A 21,104-nucleotide genomic window follows, 5' to 3' on the forward strand; every position below is an offset into this window, starting at 1 on the left:
CGGCGACATGCACTTCCTGAAAAAGCGCAATATCTATGTCCGCATCATAAATCATATCGCGGAGCAGCGCTAGTTTGTGGGGCGCACGAACGGTCGCGAGGTTAATCGTTGCGACACGATAATGCTGGTGTTGGAATCCCACAGGCACAGGTGGGGCTCCTTCTTCAGGAGCGAGAGGTCTTCGATCTTGCCGGTCCGCTGAAGAGGCTGCTATTGTGGAGAGTTTGCGGGCGCGGGCGCAACCGATGGGGGAGCCCCATCATCAGCACCGTCCACCCCAGTCCCTTCGATCTCCACGTCGTCTGCCCAGGAGACTGATACTGCGGTAGGGCATCGTCTGTGCACATCATCCACGTGGAGAGGAGACGTAGTTTTCGGCTCAGCGGATAGGCGCTCTTCAACGTCGACCTGTGGAGGCAACGGCGCCAGTAAGGAGGGGTGTTCGTACCCAGTGGTCGCCTGTGGCAGGTCGTTCGCATCAGACTTTTGGTCATCAAAGAGCGGTTTGTCGTCCATCTTCGGGTCTGCATCCCCGGTACCCATCCGTAGAATGGATTCATCAGGGGGTGTACGGTTACGTTGCTTTCTCTTTCGTGTCGACCCTTGTTTTCGAACATGTCGTTCAGAGTCTGATTACGGATGGCTTTCGTCTGACTCCGGACCAGTCTGAAGGAAAGCAGAAGTCGGTACCACTCCCGAATCAACGTCCATCTCAGTAGCAGTTTCAGTCACAGTGCTGCGAAGATTCGAAAGGTCAGGATCTGGCGTCTGTGGCACCTCAGACGGAATCTCATTAGCGGTTGCATCTACCTGATCAGACGACGTCAACGGAGCCGGAAGACCCTGTGTAGAGGTGCTACCTTCCTTGGCAACCTTGGCATATGTGACAGGGATCTGAGTGATCACCGCTGGGGACGCTTCCTCGCCGACCGGCGTCTGGATCAGGCGGCGTCACATGCAGGCGGATCTGACGTGGCCTTCTTGTCCACAACCCGTACATGTTCGGGGTTGGCCGTCGTACGTGACAATGGCTCGCACCCCGCCAATTGTCAGGTATGATGGTATATGTTTTTTCAGTTCAATTTTGACCTGACGCACACCATTAAGGACATGGTAGGTCGTTAAGGTTTGCCATTTTTCCTCTACGTAACCGATGACGTTACCGTATGGTTGTAACGCAGAGACAACTTTGTCCTTCGACACTTCAAAAGGTAGTTCAAACACCCTAATCGTGCGTTGACCGTACTCTGCGAGTTCAAGTGTTACAGCTCCGACGTGACCATCAGAGTTTGAACTTAAGTCCATTGGCATGGCGGCGAATAACATCTTCACACACCTCGGTGTTTGTCATTTTAATATAAACGACACTACTCATGATCGAAAAATGGATTCCGATAACGTGGTTAGGATGTAAACGAACTTCTTCACGTATGAACGTTTTAACTTCATGTGCACAAGGTCGCGCATGTTCAGCTGGGAAGGAAACTTTAAGGGTCGCACGGCGGTAAGCGCTCCACATGTTCACGGTGGACGGACACAAGCCTTAAAGCTACGACGCGGAAGTAAACAACGCCTGCAGCGGAGCACTGGCCGGCGCGCGGGACCGTCCGCACGCTGCCACGGCTGAGAGCCGACTGTCCACTCAGCTACCGGGGGCGGACTGTATTAGCACTTACCCGATATTATATTCATAAGTGTCGCTTGTCCGGCCGCTTGGTGCGCTGCTGTCGTTGTGGGCAACAAAAACGAGACGGAGTGTCGTCTTTTCTGCAGCCGACAAAGATGCATTGTGGAATCATACTTAGACAACTGAAGCCAAGACTAATATCGCCTTGCAAACGTCTAACGGAAAAGGTGCTGTCACGAAATATGGCAAATTTAAGTAAATAAAAAATAGTGACCATATTTTCAACTTGTGTCTTAGCCGGTATGCCATATTTCAACACATAAACGTACCAACACATAAACATACTGAAAGTTCCATCCCATTTCTGAATCAGAGGCGATGGGCGTAAGTGCAATGCTCCTTGCAAAACAGATCTTTGATCATACAAGACGAGCGGGTACAATTCTCGTTCTCATCTGCATTTTAAGACAGCTGATCGTTGACTTTGGTCACTGTGCACAACGTAACAAGCCTACAAGGGAATTGTCCAATCCGACATGTCGAAACTTACCCTGAAAATTTTTACACAGGAAGAAAAAACAGAAAGAAAAGCACTGTGAAAATTTCAGCTGCCAGGGCTTATTCCAGAGCTTTTTTCAGAAATGTAAAGCTTATTCAATTTTGCCGCACGAATAACTGCACATAATAGGGGGTTGTACAGATCCTCTTGCCATGTGCGCGATCGGCGAATAGGCTGTGTCGAGTGAACGTAACAGCACGCAACGCAAAGTCCAAAGTGCACAAAAGCGAATTTTAAGCACTTAAACCACTCCAAAAACGTCTCAGATAATAAATTTTTTTGAATATATTGCAGTTAATTTCAACAGCGAAACTGTTATACAGGGTTATAACAAATGATTGAAGCGATTTCACAGCTCTACAATAACTTTATTATTTGAGATATTTTCACAATGCTTCGCACACACATACAAAAACTCAAAAAGTTTTTTTAGGCTTTCACAAATGTTCGATGTGTGCCCCTTTAGTGATTCGGCAGACATCAAGCCGATAATCAAGTTCCTTCCACACTGGGCACAGCATGTCCTCATCAATAAGTTCGAAAGCATCGTTGATGCGAGCTCGCAGTTCTGGCACGTTTCTTGGTAGAGGAGGTTTAAACACTGAATCTTTCACATAACCCCACAGAAAGAAATCGCATGGGGTTAAGTCGGGAGAGCGTGGAGGCCATGACATGAATTGCTGATCATGATCTCCACCACGACCGATCCATCGGTTTTCCAATCTCCTGTTTAAGAAATGCCGAACATCATGATGGAAGTGCGGTGGAGCACCATCCTGTTGAAAGATGAAGTCGGCGCTGTCGGTCTCCAGTTGTAGCATGAGCCAATTTTCCAGCATGTCCAGATACACGTGTCCTGTAACGTTTTTTTTCGCAGAAGAAAAAGGGGCCGTCAACTTTAAACCGTGAGATTGCACAAAACACGTTAACTTTTAGTGAATTGCGAATTTGCTGCACGAATGCGTGAGGATTCTCTACCGCCCAGATTCGCACATTGTGTCTGTTCACTTCACCATTAAGAAAAAATGTTGCTTCATCACTGAAAACAAGTTTCGCACTGAACGCATCCTCTTCCATGAGCTGTTGCAACCGCGCCGAAAATTCAAAGCGTTTGACTTTGTCATCAGGTGTCAGGGCTTGTAGCAATTGTAAACGGTAAGGCTTCTGCTTTAGCCTTTTCCGTAAGATTTTCCAAACCGTCGGCTGTGGTACGTTTAGCTCCCTGCTTGCTTTATTCGTCGACTTCCGCGGGCTACGCGTGAAACTTGCCCGCACGCGTTCAACCGTTTCTTCGCTCACTGCAGGCCGACCCGTTGGTTTCCCCTTACAGAGGCATCCAGAAGCTTTAAACTGGGCATACCATCGCCGAATGGAGTTAGCAGTTGGTGGATCTTTGTTGAACTTCGTCCTGAAGTGTCGTTGCACTGTTATGACTGACTGATGTGAGTGCATTTCAAGCACGACATACGCTTTCTCGGCTCCTGTCGCCATTTTGTCTCACTGCGCTCTCGAGCGCTCTGGCGGCAGAAGCCTGAAGTGCGGCTTCAGCCGAACAAAACTTTATGAGTTTTTCTACGTATCTGTAGTGTGTCGTGACCATATGTCAATGAATGGAGCTACAGTGAATTTATGAAATCGCTTCAATCATTTGTAATAGCCCTGTAGATCTAAATGTTGGTCAAGTGGTGGTGGTAGTTAGAGTTTAACGTCACGTCGACAACGAGGTCATTAGAGACGGAGCGCAAGCTCGGGTTAGGGAAGGATTGGGAAGGAAATCAGCCGTGCCCTTTCAAAGGAACCATCCCGGCATTTGCCTGAAACGATTTAGGGAAATCGCGGAAAACCTAAATCAGGATGGCCGGAGACGGGATTGAACCGTCGTCCACCCGAATGCGAGTCCAGTGTGCGAACCACTGCGCCACCTCGCTCGGTCATGTTGGTCAAGTGACTAGCAGAGAAAAGAAAATCAAAACAGTGTATGACTTCACATTACAGCCAACTTCCATCACTAGGAAGTTTCGTTTGTTGACTTAAACATAACAACGCCTGTAGCTTAGTTCTTATGACAATTTCTGAATAATGTGTATTTTACTATCAACGAAACAGTTCCTTGTTTATTCCCTGTAGTCGCCAAAAAATGCGAAGTGTCCATTTGATGACGAAAACAAATATTTTCCTTACACCAGGCCCATCAAAGAAAAGAAAAATTAATGCATTCAAATACTTCACAGTAATTACTAGTTTTATTTAGGCAGTGATGGAACGGGGTAGGAAATGGTCGTAGTCATTCTGAGTACTGTGCTGCATACCAAACATACTTGATCAAATACGTGAAATTTGGTTATGGGTACTGACGATGCAGAAATGAGTGAAGTTTAAGAATATTGTTCCCATGAAAAACTGCAAATGGTAGCTAACTATCGGAAAATATTTGTCCATCAATTTTCTGAAAAATACACTGTTGAAAATTTTTTTATCGGGAGGCTGAATCGCACTAATAGTTCCGGGTGGAATCTGAATTATATGAACAGTGTTTTCGTCGTCGTCCTCCTAAAGGCAGAAATATCGTTGCGTCCAGTCCAGTACTCCAATAAAAGCAATGAATTTTAATTCAATTATTTTCTGCTAAGGATACGAAGACGTTTCTGATGTAACGATGAAAATTATTCTCTTCCATTTTTACAGATTTTGCTACTTCGATTACAAAATTTTAGCTGTAAACAGTCTTTTTCTTAAATTTGCGGTTATAATTTGCGTTGAAGTTTCTGAAGACAGTTATAAATCTGTGAAAACAGTAGCCACTGATACTTACCACTGGGGTTGTTGCATCTAAAATATGTCACACCACACAGCGACTAAGCAAGTGACACACTTTTTTTCTGCTAGAAATGATGTGCAGTTGGCACGCAGTTCTTGCACGAAATCAGTGACTGGCTTTATATACAGCATTTTAGGTGATAACAAGCAGCTTCGTCTTAACGTCAGCCACGAATTTCTCTGTAGTATTACCTATTAATGACATCCCGTCTACACGTTTACTTCAGCTAAGCTTCGTAACTTTGCAACTTCATTTTCTGTATGATTTCCTGAATCTATTTAACCAGGTCGAAGAAGCCTTGAATTCAGTAATGTTCATTTTACTTGTACTTCAGAGTGCCCGGTCTGGTAGGTCTACCTCGGTAATGGTGCAATGACTCTCGCTAGCTGTTCTACATCTTTCGTATAGTCTACTTTCACCCTTCTGGGAATTTCATTTTAGCGCGTATTTTGTACTTCGTGTAAGTTTCTTCCATTTGTATAACTTATCTTCAAATTTTACGAAACACAACCGGTTTTGCACACTGCTGTAGTTTACATGTTTCCTCATTCCTTCGATTAACCAATAGTTTTACAGTCTTTCCCTTGTCACTGAAAGCTATTACTGAACGTATTTTCTTTGGGCTTAGAAGGTCATCTGTTTTTGTTCTGGATTTTAGTAGCACAACAATCATCGTTCGAGCCGCAATTCATGGAAAATGGCGACATCATTCGAACGAATGATGTAGAAATTAAGTAATAAAAACACGTGTGTGTCTTCAGCGGAAGTAGGTGATTTCGACTGCATACTACATACTTCATATTTCAGCTTCCCAAGGTTGATAACGTTAAACTTGTGAACTTTGGAACCTGCACAAGACAGATGCTATTAGCAAGCATATACACGGAAACCATGAAGAAAATTAATTCAGTTTTATATCTTTTGTTAATGCGTAGTGATACCACAAAGGTAACTGCTGATTGTTATGGATATTAAAAGAGTTACAAATTCGAGCGAATAGTAACCATTAAAAACTTCGTTAGAGAAACTATTAACGGACACTGAAATTCGCTTTACAGATTATGATCATGTGCCGCGTTACCTGGTTATCAGTGTGTCGTCAACCAAGGATATGTTCCCGCCGTGTTGCGCATGCGCTGTGTGCTACAGCTATGGCAGGAGTGTACGTTTCTGTAGCTGCTTGGCGAACTATCAATTTGACAATCTTCAACATTTAAAAAAAAATTGTAATGTGTCTTAGCAACTTCATGTATTCTTCCTGCATAAAAAATTTCAGTGCAGGTTTCGACATGTCGGATTGGACCGTTTCCTTTTCAGTTGTGCCCCAAGTTATTACTACTGGGACGTCTAACAATGGTTCAAATGGCTCTAAGCACTATGGGACTTAACAGCTGAGGTCATCAGTCCCCTAGAACTTAGAACTACTTAAACCTAACTAACCTTAGGACATCACACACATCCATGCCCGAGGCAGGATTCGAACCTGCGACCATAGCGGTCGCGCGGGTCCAACAATGGTTAAGCTGTATGACACTGTAAAGAATCTTGGAATCCAAGTGAGGAGTTATTTAACATTATTTGCTCCAATGACTGACAGAAATCAGATGAAAAGTTAACAGAGAACGAAGTTCTCTAAAACTCAAATCAAGTTACAAAATGACACTAATACTGTAGCGAGGTACCTAAATGTGTGGAAAACTATGTAGAGAAAGCACAACAAGATGTACTCATCCGGGCAGTTTGTTAAATCGAAGTCAGCAATAGAACAAGACGCCTCCAATTACTACCAAATTAAGCAACAAAAGTTGCATGGCAGAGTAAGCAATTACCCAGCTGATCAGAATACGCAACACGCTCTGTAACTGCAACACATATGTTTCCTCAAAATCGGCAAACTGTGTGCCCATCAGCACCAAATGGCGGCTGAGAGATGGTTGACACTCACGGCGGGCAACAATCATCAGCAGACAGAACTCTCAAGGCAACACTCTACTTCCGAAAAAACTCTGTATGGAGGGGATGCCACAATGCTGTTGCCAATGGGATGCTCGAGAATATCACTTATTTCGCGAAAAAAACCCCGGGAATACTGGAAAAAAAAAGAAAAAAACTTTCCACTCTTGGCATACAAAGCACACATTAACAAATAAGAGATTGGTTCTTGAACGGAGGAGCGTCCCGGCAATTGGTTGTCTGCTTCATACTGAGCCCAGTGGCGGGGGAGCTCAATTCGATTGGGATTACAAAATTTTGGAGCAAAAGGAGTAAACCTTCCTCCGCTGATAGGGCGGTGTCTCGGTGTCTCATCCTGTCATGACTGAACAGAATAGGTAAACATGGTGCTCTGTTATTCTCTGAGAGAGGCACCGGCTCTGCCAACGAAAGAACAAAGCAGGTCGCAGTCTCATTTCCGTAAAAACTGCCCATCTCCCAGTGAACATTCGCCTTTTCTAATGAGTGCCACTGACCACCTCCCGCAGACAAAGAGGACCCAGAAGACGACAGCAGGAGAATGCCTTCCCAGTGAGAAAAATCTCAAAGCTTTCCTCCTAGCAAATATGCCCAGTACACTTTAAATAAAATTAACCACGAAATGGTGGCAAAAATGAACGAGTAAGTCGTAGTGATATGTGACAATGTCACAAGACAAAACTAAGAATAAACAAACTTAAATTAACCTGTATTAATTTAAATATTATGTCTTATCGTGTGCACTAGAGAGTGCTGTGTCATAGCCATCATGTAAACTGCTATGTTACACTATATTTCATCTGCTGTTCGGTAAGGTACCAGACGTTTTCTATGACATTAAGACTGGCTGTTCTAGATGACCAGTCGAGATGTGATAGAGTGCCTGAATCTTCATCAAATCAGGAACGTATGCATACCGCCTGTCAACATGGCTGTTGTCATCTGGGAAGACGGACTCCCCAACATACTCATCATGAAGCTGTACGACAAAGGGCAATATTTGGTACATGGGAATAAACATCCCGGTTCATGTCAACTGTAACCTGAATGAGGCCAAATAACCAGATAATGCTACGAAAATCCCCAAAAAACATCAAAGAACCACATGCGGCCTGAATTACATACATCGACAAGCCACGACGCTTGTCTCGGATCATGTCTGTTAAGTTATTTTTATGATCATCATTCTTAGATGACTTGAATGGTACGCCATTCTCTGTAGACACGTTGGACGCGTCGATACACCAAGAAATCGGGGAACTTCTTTCAGGGATTGGTCATGGGTATGTCCAGACACATAGCTCATCTCTGCCATTCGGTTACGGCTCCCCTTCAACCCATCTTACTCCACTGATTCCATACAGTTGCTTAACTGCCATACGTTTCATAACACGTTTGCTGGTACACAGACATACATTACTAGACTGGCAAAGGTGCATCTTGTACTGAATCCTGACGTTTAGTAGTTGGGAGCTCCAATGTTGGACGCGTATTGGGGCCCCTTAGGAACTTGGCTGCCAAGGAGAGCAAAGAAGCCAGTGTACGCTCCGTGTGCATTCCGGATGTGGAAAGGGTGCTTCTAAATGCCATGAGGAGTACAGGGTGCAGCCGACTGTAGGTGATGGCTCATGTCGGTACCGATGGCATGTGTCGCTTTGGATCGGAGGAGATTCTCTCTAGTTTCGGGCGGCTACCGGAAATGGTAAAGACTGCCAGTCTTGCTTGCAAGATTAAGGCGGAGCTCACCATTTGCAGCATCGTCGATAGAACCGACTGTGGTCCTTTGCTGCAGTGGCGAGTGGAGGGTCTGAATCAGAGGCTCAGGCGGGTCTGTGACCGTGTAGGCTGCAGATTTCTTGACTTGATCCTTCGGGTGGTGGTGGGTTTCCGGGTTCCGCACCGAGCGAGGTGGCGCAGTGGTTAGCACACTGGACTCGCATTCGGGAGGACGACGGTTCAATCCCGCGTCTGGCCATCCTGATTTAGGTTTTCCGTGATTTCCCTAAATCGCTCCAGGCAAATGCCGGGATGGTTCCTTTGAAAGGGCACGGCCGACTTCCTTCCCTAATCCGATGAGACCGATGACCTCGCTGTCTGGTCTCCTTCCCCAAACAACCCAACCCAACCCAACCCAACCCAACCCAACCGGGTTCCGCTTAATAGGTCAGGAGTCCACTACACACAGAAAGCGGCTACACGGGTAGCGGGGGTTCTGTGGAGGGGACTGGGCGGTTTTTTAGGTTAGAGGGTCTCAGGGAACCACAAAAAGGGCGTCTCTCTAAAAGGAGGCAGGTAAAACACAGTAAAGTAGTAGTAGAAACGATCGGTAGTGTAGCTGTAAATTGTCATAGCTGTGTTGGGAAAGAACTAGAGCTCCAAGCCCTAATAGAAAGCACTGAAGCTCAAATAGTTATAGGTACAGAAAGTTGGCTAAGCCGGAAATAAGTTTAGCCGACATTTTTTCAAGCGATCCAACAGTGTTCAGAAAGGATAGATTAAATACAGTTTGTGGCGGAGTATTTACTGCTGTCAGAAGTAGTTTGCCTTGTAGTGAAATTGAAGTATATTAGTTCGTGCGAAATAGGCTCGGTAGGGGTTAAACCTGACCTGACAATCGGACTAAACTATTAACTGGATCGTTCTACCGACCCCCCCCCCCCCACCCCCCACCCCGACTCAGGAGACATAGTTGCTGAACAGTTCAAAGAAAACCTGAGTCTCATTTCAAATAGGTACCACACTCATACAATTATAGTGGTGGTGACTTCAATCTACCATCGATATGCTGGAAAAAATAATACGTTTAAAGCCAGCGGCTGGCATAAAACGTAATCTGAAACTGTACTGAATGCTTTCTCAGAAAATTATTTTGAACAATTAGTTCATGAGCCCACTCGAAGCGTAAATGGTTGCGAAAGCATACTTGACTCCTCAGCAACAAATAATCCAGGGCAAATAGTGAGTATCGCGACGAATTCAGGGATTAGCGACCACAAGGCAGTTTCTGTTAGGCTGAATACCGGAACACCTACAACCTTCAAAAAGGAACGCAAAGTATATCAATTTAAAAAAGCTGATAAAAATGCTCTTAACGACTTTTTAAGAGACAGTCTTCACTCCTTTCGATCTGATCATGAAAGCGTAGAAAAGTTGAGCAATGATTTCAAAGAGATAGTATCGACAGAAGTTGAGAGATATATACTACGTAAATGAATAAGTGATGGTACTGATCCCCCACGTTACACAAAGCGTGTCAGATCGCTGTTTGCAAAAGCAGTGAAAACAGCATGCCAAATTTAAAAGAACGCAAAATTCCCAAGACTGGAAAAGTTTTGCAGAAGTTCGAAATATAGGGCGCACTTTAATGCGAGATGCTTTTAATAACTTCCACAACGAAACTCTGTTTTGAAATCTGGCAGAAAACCCAAAGAGATTGTGGTCATACATAAAGCACACCAGTGGCAAGACGCAATCAATACCTTCACTGCTGGATAAGAACGGTGAAGTCACTGATGACAGTGCCACTAAAGCAGAGTTATTAAACACGGTTTTCCGGAACTCCTTCACCAAAGAAGACGAAGTAAATATTCCTGAATTCCGATCAAGAACAACTACCAAGATGAGAAACACAGAAGTAGATACACTCGGTGTAACGAAGCAGCTTAAATCACTTAATAAAGCCAAGGCGTCCGGTTCAGATTGTATACCAGTCAGATTCCTCTCAGAGTATGCGGATACAATAGCTCCATATTTAGCAATTATATACAACCACTCGCTCACAGAAAGATCCGAAGATTGTAAAATTGTTCAAGTCACACCAATACCCAAAAAGGGAAATACGAGTAATCGGCTGAATTTCAGGCCTATGTCACTCACGTCGATTTGCAGTAGGGTTTTCGAACATATACTGTATTCGAACATTATTAAGTACCTCGAAGAAAACTATTTAATGACACACAGTCAGCACGGATTCAGAAAATATCGTTCTTGCGAAACACAACTAGCTCCTTATACTCATGAAGTAATGAGTGCTACCGACACGGGGTGTCAAATTCATTCCATATTTTTAGATTTCCAAAAGGCTTTCGACACCGTTCCTCACAACCGTCTTCTAACCAAACTGCGTGCGTATGGAATATCGCCTCAGTTGTGCGACTGGATTCGTGATTTCCTGTCAGGAAGGTCACAGTTCGTAGTAATAAACGGAAAGTCATCGAGTAAAACAGAAGTAACATCCGGCGTCCCCCAAGGAAGTGTTACAGTCCCTTTATTGTTCCTGATCTATATTAACGACATAGGAGACAATCTGAGTAGCCGTCTTAGATTGTTTGGAGATGATGCTGTCATTTACCGTCTTGTAAAAGTCATCAGATGACAAAAACGAATTGCAAAATGATTTAGATATATGTATAGTGAGAAAGGTAGCAATTGACCCTGAATAAAGGAAAGTGTGAAGTTATTCACATGAGCACTAAAAGAAATCAGCTCAAAATGAAATATTTGTTGGTGCGGGTAAATCAACTAAAGAGTTATTAATGATTTTAATTAAAGGATGTCTCAATCGTAAGGGTTTATTCATTAGTAAATTATCTTATTTCGATTACGCAATAAGTCACACAAATCTGAAGGCTGTAAATTCAACTAAATACTTAGAAATTACAATTACAAATAACCTAAATTGGAACGATCACATAGATAATATTGTAGGTAGAGCAAACCAAATACTGCGATTCATTGGCAGAAGACTTAGAAGGTGCAACAGGTCTACTAAAGTGACTGCTTACACCACGCTTGTCCACCCTGTTCTGGAGTGTTGCTTTGCGGTGTGGGATCCAAATCAGGTGCGACTGACGGATGACATCGAAAAAGTACAAAGAAGGGCAGCTCGTTTTGTATTATCGCGAAATAGGGGAGATAGTGTATCAGACATGATACGTGAATTGGAGTGGCAATCATTAAAACAAAGGCATTTTTCATTGCGACGGGATCTTCACATGAAATTTCAGTCACCAGTTTTCTCCTCCGATTACGAAAACATTTTGTTGGCACCCACCTACATAGGGAGAAATGATCATCACGATAAAATAAGAGAAACCAGGGCTCGCACAGAAAAATTTAAGTGCTCGTTTTTCCCAGGCGGCGTTGGAGAGTGGAACGCTAGGGAGACAGCTTGAAGGTGGTTCATTGAACCCTCTGCCAGGCACTTTATTGTGAATAGAGTAATCACGTAGACGTAGATGAGTAAAAAAACCATGGGTCAACCTGGTATGGCCGATACGAAGACGGCAGAGGATGGGAAAGTCGGAGGGAAGAACGCAAAATATTATGGGAGTGTCTTTGATTGCGTGAAGTTTATTAGACAAGGGAGTAGTCTGCCAAAACTAGGCCCCCAGTATTAAAATTCTAATCTTAGACATAAAAAGTAAAGTGAGGACTGTGGTAGTGAAGGCGAATGGTCGACTTCGGTTTATTGGGATAATTTTCGAATGTGTGGTTCATCTGTAATGGAGACCACATATAGGACGCTGGTGCGACCTATTCCTGAATTTTGCTCAAGTCTTTGCGATCCGTACCAGGTCGGATTGAAGGACGTCGAAGAAATTCAGAGACGGTCTGCTAGATTTTTTACCAGTAGGTTCGAAAAACATGTAATTCTTATGGAGGTGCTTCGGGAACTCAAATGGGGAACCCTGGAGGGAAGGCGACCTTCTTTTCGAAGAACACTACTGAGAAAATTTAGAGAATCGGCATTTGAAGCCTACTGCCGAATGATTCTACTGCCGCCAACACACATTGCGCGTAAGGACCAGCAAGATAAGAGGAATCAGGGCTCATGCGGAGGCATACAGATAGTCGTTTTTCTCTCGATGTATTTGCAAGTGGAACTGGAAAGGAAATGATAAGTAGTGGCACAGGTTACCCTCCGCCATGCAGGTACAGTGGCTTGCAGAGTATCGATTTAGATATAGATGTGAAGTCTGTGGCATTCAACCGTGAACGGGCTTCTGCCTGACTGCACGTACAGTGGAGCTTTTCGTTCGCCGTAGTACCGCGAGATTGATGGCTGCGGGCCGATGGACCCGGCCACTTTTACCCCCAGGGAAGATCCCTGTTACTCATCTGATATGAATCTGAGTGGATCTGGGGCTGTCCTGGAAGGACCGCAACGAGGAAAACTTCCCGCTCAAACCAGAGATTGAACCTGGAACCTAGATAGCAGCTAGCGCTCTTCCTGACACATAATCACGATGGCACTCTTAGATATAGTTTTGCTTCATCTTCAGATCCATAAGCATGCCCTGCACCCGGAGCCAATGGCCTTGCCGCAGTGGTTCCCGACATATAACATAAGTTAAGGTCTGTGGGCTTGGCTAAAATGTGGATGGGCGACCGTTCTGGTCTGCCGAGCGCTGTTAAGCGAAGTTCACTCAGCTCTTGTGAGGGCAATTGAGGAACTACTTGACTGAGTAGTGGCTCCGGCCACGAAAACAGACAACGTCCGGGAAAGCAGGGTGCTGACAACACACCCCTCCATATCCGTATCAAGCGACGTCTATCGTTTGAGGTTGAGACGGCGGTCGGTCGGTAACGTTGGGCCATCCGAGACCTGTTCGGGTGTTAGTTTTTATGCTCTCTTCCTCTCTCCTCCCCCTACACACACACACACACACACACACACACACACACACACACTATTGCGGCACTCAGCTTTAGCATTACGTTCCACAAAAAACAAAAACAATGAAATAATGTTGTGGTACCACGCACGCTGTTTTCATTTGAAAAAAGGTTTACCGTGTCACACATCACGCGACTAACTGAATGCCCGCTGAAGATTTGTTTCGGTATAAAAACATGACCGGTTGTTTAACAGCATTCAGCCGTTACGGGGCTGCACTAACACTAACGCAGAGCGGGTACTCTGTCGCAGCGAGCGGTTCTCGCAGTATAGTACGGCAACAGCCGAGCCAGCCATGCCAGGGGCAGAAACTGCATCAGCAGCAGTTGACGATAGTGGCTGCCCGTGGCCGCGGGTGCTGCTTTGACGTGGCCACGACCGCAGGACTCCGTAAGCGACGGCGGCCCTCAGGGCGACGTTCCCATTACCGAGCTGTCTTACGGGCGGTGAGACGCTTTAGTTGCTGCAGGGTTTACCGGCGAACTATACGCCACTCTGTGTCTGCTAGTTTGGCGCTTTGCTGACGTCGAAGTGAGCACCCTAGACGCAGAGGCAGTGAAAGGACAAATGTCACAGCGTGCTCATCTAACGCCGTGTGTGATGTTCGCTTGAACACCGACGGCGCATGGCACCGGCTTAATAAACGAAAGGACGCTGTGCTGACGGGGGAAGCAAACACCGAATGGTTAACCGATTTGGTCATCTTTCGCACGATTGCTGTACATATGTAGATTCAACAAATACTGCGCTGTTTTAATGCGCTATGCGAGCAGACCACAAGTCTGCCTGAAGTGCGTTCTATAGTTCTTGTTTTCGTTTGTTCCCTAATCTTCCACCAAATACCAGTATCGCTACAAGGAGTCATTTTTCTACGGAAAGGAAGAATAAGGATTTTGGAATGTGAAGTGTTGCCTGATGGTTCGCAGAGAACGCTACGAGAATCGGGAAAAAGGGGGCGTGCGGGGGGGGGGGGGGGGGGGGGGAGGGTCTTTCGGAAGGTCGATCTGGCATGTCAGGGACAACCTTATCCAGCATTCTTCTCGAAGTCTACAGTCCAGACACATTTAATGCGTAATGGCAGAATTTTTCGTGACTGAGCCTCACATAGGAGTTTACTTTCATCAATAGTAACTCTCAGAAACACTATTATCATTAATAATGGAGCACAGAGGAAATGAAATATGCAACACTGATTATTCAAAATTCAGAACTTGAGTTTGAAATCACGTATCATAGATCTCAACAGCTTGCTGTACATGTAATTGCTCACTCTGGCGATGGCTTACTATGCATTACATACATTAACGTCTACCGAATAGTTTTCTGGGACAGTTACACACACACACACACACACACACACACACACACACACACACACAGTATTCACTGCACAGAAACATGCGGTAAGGATAATATCTGCTGTCCATTCCCTTAATTCATGTAGGCAAGTACAGGGTGATTCAAAAAGAATACCACAACTTTAAAAATGTGTATTTAATGAAAGAAACATAATATAACCTTCTGTTATACATCATTACAAAGAGTATTTAAAAAGGTTTTTTTTCACTCAAAAACAAGTTCAGAGATGTTCAATATGGCCCCCTCCAGACACACGAGCAATATCAACCCGATACTCCAACTCGTTCCACACTCTCTGTAGCATATCAGGCGTAACAGTTTGGATAGCTGCTGTTATTTCTCGTTTCAAATCATCAATGGTGGCTGGGAGAGGTGGCCGAAACACCATATCCTTAACATACCCCCATAAGAAAAAATCGCAGGGGGTAAGATCAGGGCTTCTTGGAGGCCAGTGATGAAGTGCTCTGTCACGGGCTGCCTGGCGGCCGATCCATCGCCTCGGGTAGTTGACATTCAGGTAGTTACGGACAGATAAGTGCCAATGTGTGGAATTTGCAGCTCTCTGCTAGCTCTGCGAGTCGATTTTCCTGGGCTGCGAACAAATGCTTGCTGGATGCGTGCTACATTTTCATCACTCGTTCTCGGCCGTCCAGAACTTTTCCCTTTGCACAAACACCCATTCTCTGTAAACTGTTTATACCAACGTTTAATACACCACCTATCAGGAGGTTTAACACCATACTTCGTTCGAAATGCACGCTGAACAACTGTCGTCGATTCACTTCTGCCGTACTCAATAACACAAAAAGCTTTCTGTTGAGCGGTCGCCATCTTAGCATCAACTGACGCTGACGCCTAGTCAGCAGCGCCTCAAGCGAACAAATGTACAACTAAATGAAACTTTATAGCTCCCTTAATTCGCCGACAGATAGTGCTTAGCTCTGCCTTTTGTCGTTACAGAGTTTTAAATTCCTAAAGTTGTGGTATTCTTTTTGAATCACCCTGTATTTTAAAAATTAGGCACACCGGCAACAGCCCCTTACGTTTGTTGTAAAGAAAGGGGCATAGTAGAAGCAGCATTCATTCATAAAGGCAGTACTAGGAATAAGAATAGCATCCACTATCACATCTTAACTTGCGACATTATGGTATAAGCTTATGGAATTATCCATACGCTTTGGAACTTTCTGTGCGATCTGTGAATAATGTCTTTGGTACATCTACGAAGCAAGAGTCGTAAGCTTAGCCGCACGGATCGCTTTCTATTCCTCTCAATAAAAAAAGCCACGGCTATTGTTAATCAACAATAAAGATTGTTAGTAATTTTGTATAATATGCGCGTGCGGGCACTGTCTGCTCTGTTCGACACGTTGTTGAGACGGCGGCCGTAAATATCGCATTTCAAAGGAAAGGCCGACATCAGCTGCATTCGTGTATCGAAACAATTCGATGGTGAAAGTTAAAAATTTGTGCCGGACAAGGACTCGAACCCGGATCTCCCATATAAAGCGTGCAATTGCCGTATCCACAACGTATACTGTATCTGTAGGCAGCGTAGCGTAGTACTGCATATAGTATATATGCAGGCCTGACTGCTTTGTTAATTTCAGTGCGGAAGTACAACAGGTTCCCAGCCACCTGGGGGAACGTATGACCCCTTTGCGAGATGGAAGCTATATGGACAGTGGACGCTGCTAGCGTGTGACAAGCTGAGAGTTTAGGTCAGACGGGAAGCGTGTTCGGTAGGCCGAGGCGGTTAAAACAACTGCTCGTGTTAGGCGGGAGATCTAGGTTCGAGTACCAGTCCGCCACAAACTTTATTTGGATGCACGATTGCGGCCGGCGTCGGTATTTCCTTTGAAATATAATATTGTTAGAGAAAGGTGGAAGGAGTATATAGAGGGTCTATACAGGGGCGATGTTCTTGAGGACATTATTATTGAAATGGAAGAGGATGTAGATGAAGATGAAATGGGATATACGATCCTGCATGAAGAGTTTGACAGAGCACTGAAAGACCTGAGTCGAAACAAGGCCCCGGGAGTAGACAACATTCCATTAGAATTACTGACGGTCTTGGGAGAGCCAGTCCTCACAAAACTCTACCATCTGGTGAGCAAGATGTATGAGACAGGCGAAATACCCCCAGACTTCAAGAAGAATGTAATAATTCCAATCCCAAAGAAAGCAGGTGTTGACAGAGGTCGAAATTACCGAACTATCAGTTTAATCAGTCACAGCTGCAAAATACTAACCCGAATTCTTTACAGACGAAAAACTGGTAGAAGCCGACCTCGGCGAAGATCTGTTTGGATTCCGTAGTAATGTTGGAACACGTGAGGCAATACTGACCTTACGACTTATCTTAGAAGAAAGATTAAGGAAAGGCAAACCGACGTTTCTAGCATTTGTAGACTTAGAGAAAACTTTCGACTATGTTGACTGGAATACTCTCTTTCAAATTCTAAAGGTGGCTGGGGTAAAATACAGGAAGCGAAAGGCTATTTACAATTTGTACAGAAACCAAATGGCAGTTATGAGAGTCGAGGGACATGAAAGGGAAGCAGTGGTTGGGATGGGAGTGAGACAGGGTTGTAGCCTCTCCCCGATGCTATTCAATCTGTATATTGAGCAAGCAGTAAAGGAAACAAAAGAAAAGGCCGCGGTGGTCTAGCGGTTCAGGCGCTCAGTCCGGAACCGCGCGACTGCTACGGTCGCAGGTTCGAATCCTGCCTCGGGCATGGATGTGTGTGATGTCCTTAGGTTCGTTAGGTTTAAGTAGTTCTAAGTTCTAGGGGACTGATGACCACAGATGTTAAGTCCCATAGTGCTCAGAGCCATTTGAACCAAACAAAAGAAAGTTCGGAGTAGGTATTAAAATCCATGGAGAAGAAATAAAAACTTTGAGGTTCGCCGACGACATTGTAATTCGGTCAGAGACAGCAAAGGACTCGGAAGAGCAGTTGAATGGAATGGATATAAGATGAACATCAACAAAAGCAAAACGAGGATAATGGAATGTAATCGAATTAAGTCGGGTGATGCTGAGGGAATTAGATTAGGAAATGTGACACTTAAAGTAGTAAAGGAGTTTTGCTATTTGGGGAGCAAAATAACTGATGATGGTCGCAGTAGAGAGGATATAAAATGTAGACTGGCAATGGCAAGGAAAGCGTTTCTGAAGAAGAGAAATTTGTTAACATCGAGTATAGATTTAAGTGTCAGGAAACCGTTTCTGAAAGTATTTGTATGGAGTGTAGCCATGTATGGAAGTGAAACATGGACGATAAATAGTTTGGACAAGAAGAGAATAGAAGCTTTCGAAATGTGGTGCTACAGAAGAATGCTGAAGATTAGATGGGTAGATCACATAACTAATGAGGAGGTATTGAATAGAATTGGGGAGAAGAGAAATTTGTGGCATAATTTGACTAGAAGAAGGTACCGGTTGGTACGACATGTTCTGAGGCATCAAGGGATCACAAATTTAGCATTGTAGGGCAGCGTGGAGGGTAAAATCGTAGAGGGAGACCAAGAGATGACTACACTAAGCAGATTCAGAAGGATGTAGGTTGCAGTAAGTACTGGGAGATGAAGAACCTTGCACACGATAGAGTAGCATGGAGAGCTGCATCAAACCAGTCTCAGGACTGAAGACCACAACAACAACAACAACAACAACAACAACAAGACTGGATTTGTAATGTAACCCCACTAAGTGATTAGGAATTAAAATTCTCACTATTTATTAAATCAGTTCCACACATTCGAGAGTGAACTGGTGAAGACTAACCTAATTGCTGTAGTAATGCCGACGTAAGTATGACTGGAGCAAACATATAATTTTTCAAGGTCATTATAAATTCAAATAAAACATTTTGTATTAGCTTCCAAAATTCAAAATTATGCTGACCCACATGTAAGTTTGTAGAAATGGAACGCTTAAACGTTATAAGTTCGACTTCGTGATATAATTCAAAGTCCAGACCGGCTCTGCGCCCAAGTAACCCAAGTGTGGCCAACTGCCTGGTAGAGAGTTTAATTTTACTGCCAGCGCAGAAGTCCTACTCGGAACGTTTCAGACAAATTGCAAATGTCGATAGACACGAAAATCTCATGCAGCTATATCACCGCATTGAGAGAGAGATCTTTCCTCTTCAAATTCTTCTAGCGCACTGCCCGAGAGCAATGCGGATGCCCTTTTATAAAAGGCATTCCTGTTTCCCCTTAATTGCAAGGACCTAATTTTGTCGTTCACTAGCCAGAATTGCAATATTTTATCACTGTGTGCCTTCTTAAAACTATAGACACCAAAAATGCGTGCCGCGAATATTTAAAATGCCTTTTATAAGACATTTTAGGAACAGTAATTCACCCACAATCGAAATTAAAATGGAAGCAATATAGTCTTATACTGTGGCTTAAACATTTACAGCACACATGTAAGTGGTAAATCAATCTCTTAGGTAATGACGTGCTTTCTCATTTGTATCACCCAAATTTATGTTACTCTGATTTTAAATTATATTGAAAACTAAGCAAAAATCGGATTAATTATGCAGAAATAGCAATTAAAAAGTGAAAACTCGCCACCTACAATCTTCCGTAATGAATTATCTCTCTGCAGTGGAGTCTGCGCGCTGATACGAAACTTCGTCGAAGGTTAAAACTGTGCGCTAAAGCCGAACTCGAACTGGGGACCTTTGCCTGTCCCAGGCAAGTGCTCTTCCTACTGAATTACCAGAGCACGGCTCACGGCCCGTCCTTGCAGCATTATTTCCACCAGTACCTCACTACTTACCAGATTCGTTTTCAAGTCTGACATACAGTTTTCATCTGAAACGAAATTTCGTACTTAAATGTTGTTCACAACGTGTGGTTACGCTCTCCAACGCATGCTGCAATGCTATATATGCATAGTAAGTTATACTGAATTTAATTAATTGCGTAATTCCGACGCTTCTCATCGGATAACTAGATGCATGAGCAACTCATAGGATTCGCATCGAGGAGTGCTTTCATATGGTAGGACTATCTTCTCTGTGGCTTGTAAATGTTAATGCAGTTGTACCAGAAAGTCGTTACCTATCGCTTTTCCACTCGTTGACTAATTGAATACTTGATTTCCCTAATTAGTCTACACGTTAACATAATTGTCTCGTCAATTCGACGGATCGTGCTTTGCCGCACATTTAATGGTTTACACTCGACATGCATGATTGTGTTATTACAATTACTGGGAGTGAACTGCTAACGACGGAAGTGACGTCACACACGGACACAGACGAATCTGTCGAAAGCACGAGGGTCCTGCCACTACCTCCATTCTCTGGTGCAAAGTCCACGTTCTCGTCAAACGTCAGCTGGTATTCGTTTATTGGGGCGCTCAGCTGCGTGGTTATCAGGGCCTGTAAAAATTCCCAATTTTTTTCACTGTCCAGTCTCGCCACTGCCCAGTCCTTGGGCGGAGAAAATCTCCGACCCGGCCGGGAATCGAACCCGGGACTCAGCGATTCAGAGGCAGCAACGCTAGCCACTCGACCACGGGCTGCGGATGTTAAACGTCAGAACAGTGACAGACGTGCAACCATGAGCTCAAACTAAAACCACTTCGGAGCTCTTTTCAGTCTGTATTTTACACAGGAAGGAGAAAAGCACTCTGTCATAAAAATATTTGCCCTTATTTCTTGTGAACTAAACGTACTAGAAGAAAATTAAAGGTATAAAAATAAAACGAAATCTTTCCTTCTTGACAACTTCATAGATGAGTTTGAGAGGGGGCGGAGAGAAACGTGTGTGTGTGGGGGGGGGGGGAGAAAGGGGTATGTGTGAAGGGTAGAGAGGGTGTGGGGGTGTGGGGTAGAGAGGGTTGGGGGGGGGAGAGAGGGTTGGGGGGAGAGAGAGGGTTGGGGGGAGAGAGAGGGTTGGGGGGAGAGAGAGGGTTGGGGGGAGAGAGAGGGTTGGGGGGAAAGAGAGGGTTGGGGGGAGAGAGAGGGTTGGGGGGAGAGAGAGGGTTGGGGGGAGAGAGAGGGTTGGGGGGAGAGAGAGGGTTGGGGGGGGAGAGAGGGTTGGGGGGAGAGAGAGGGTTGGG

Source organism: Schistocerca piceifrons, chromosome 3 (assembly GCF_021461385.2).
Source record: "Schistocerca piceifrons isolate TAMUIC-IGC-003096 chromosome 3, iqSchPice1.1, whole genome shotgun sequence".
Lineage (NCBI taxonomy): Eukaryota > Metazoa > Arthropoda > Insecta > Orthoptera > Acrididae > Schistocerca > Schistocerca piceifrons.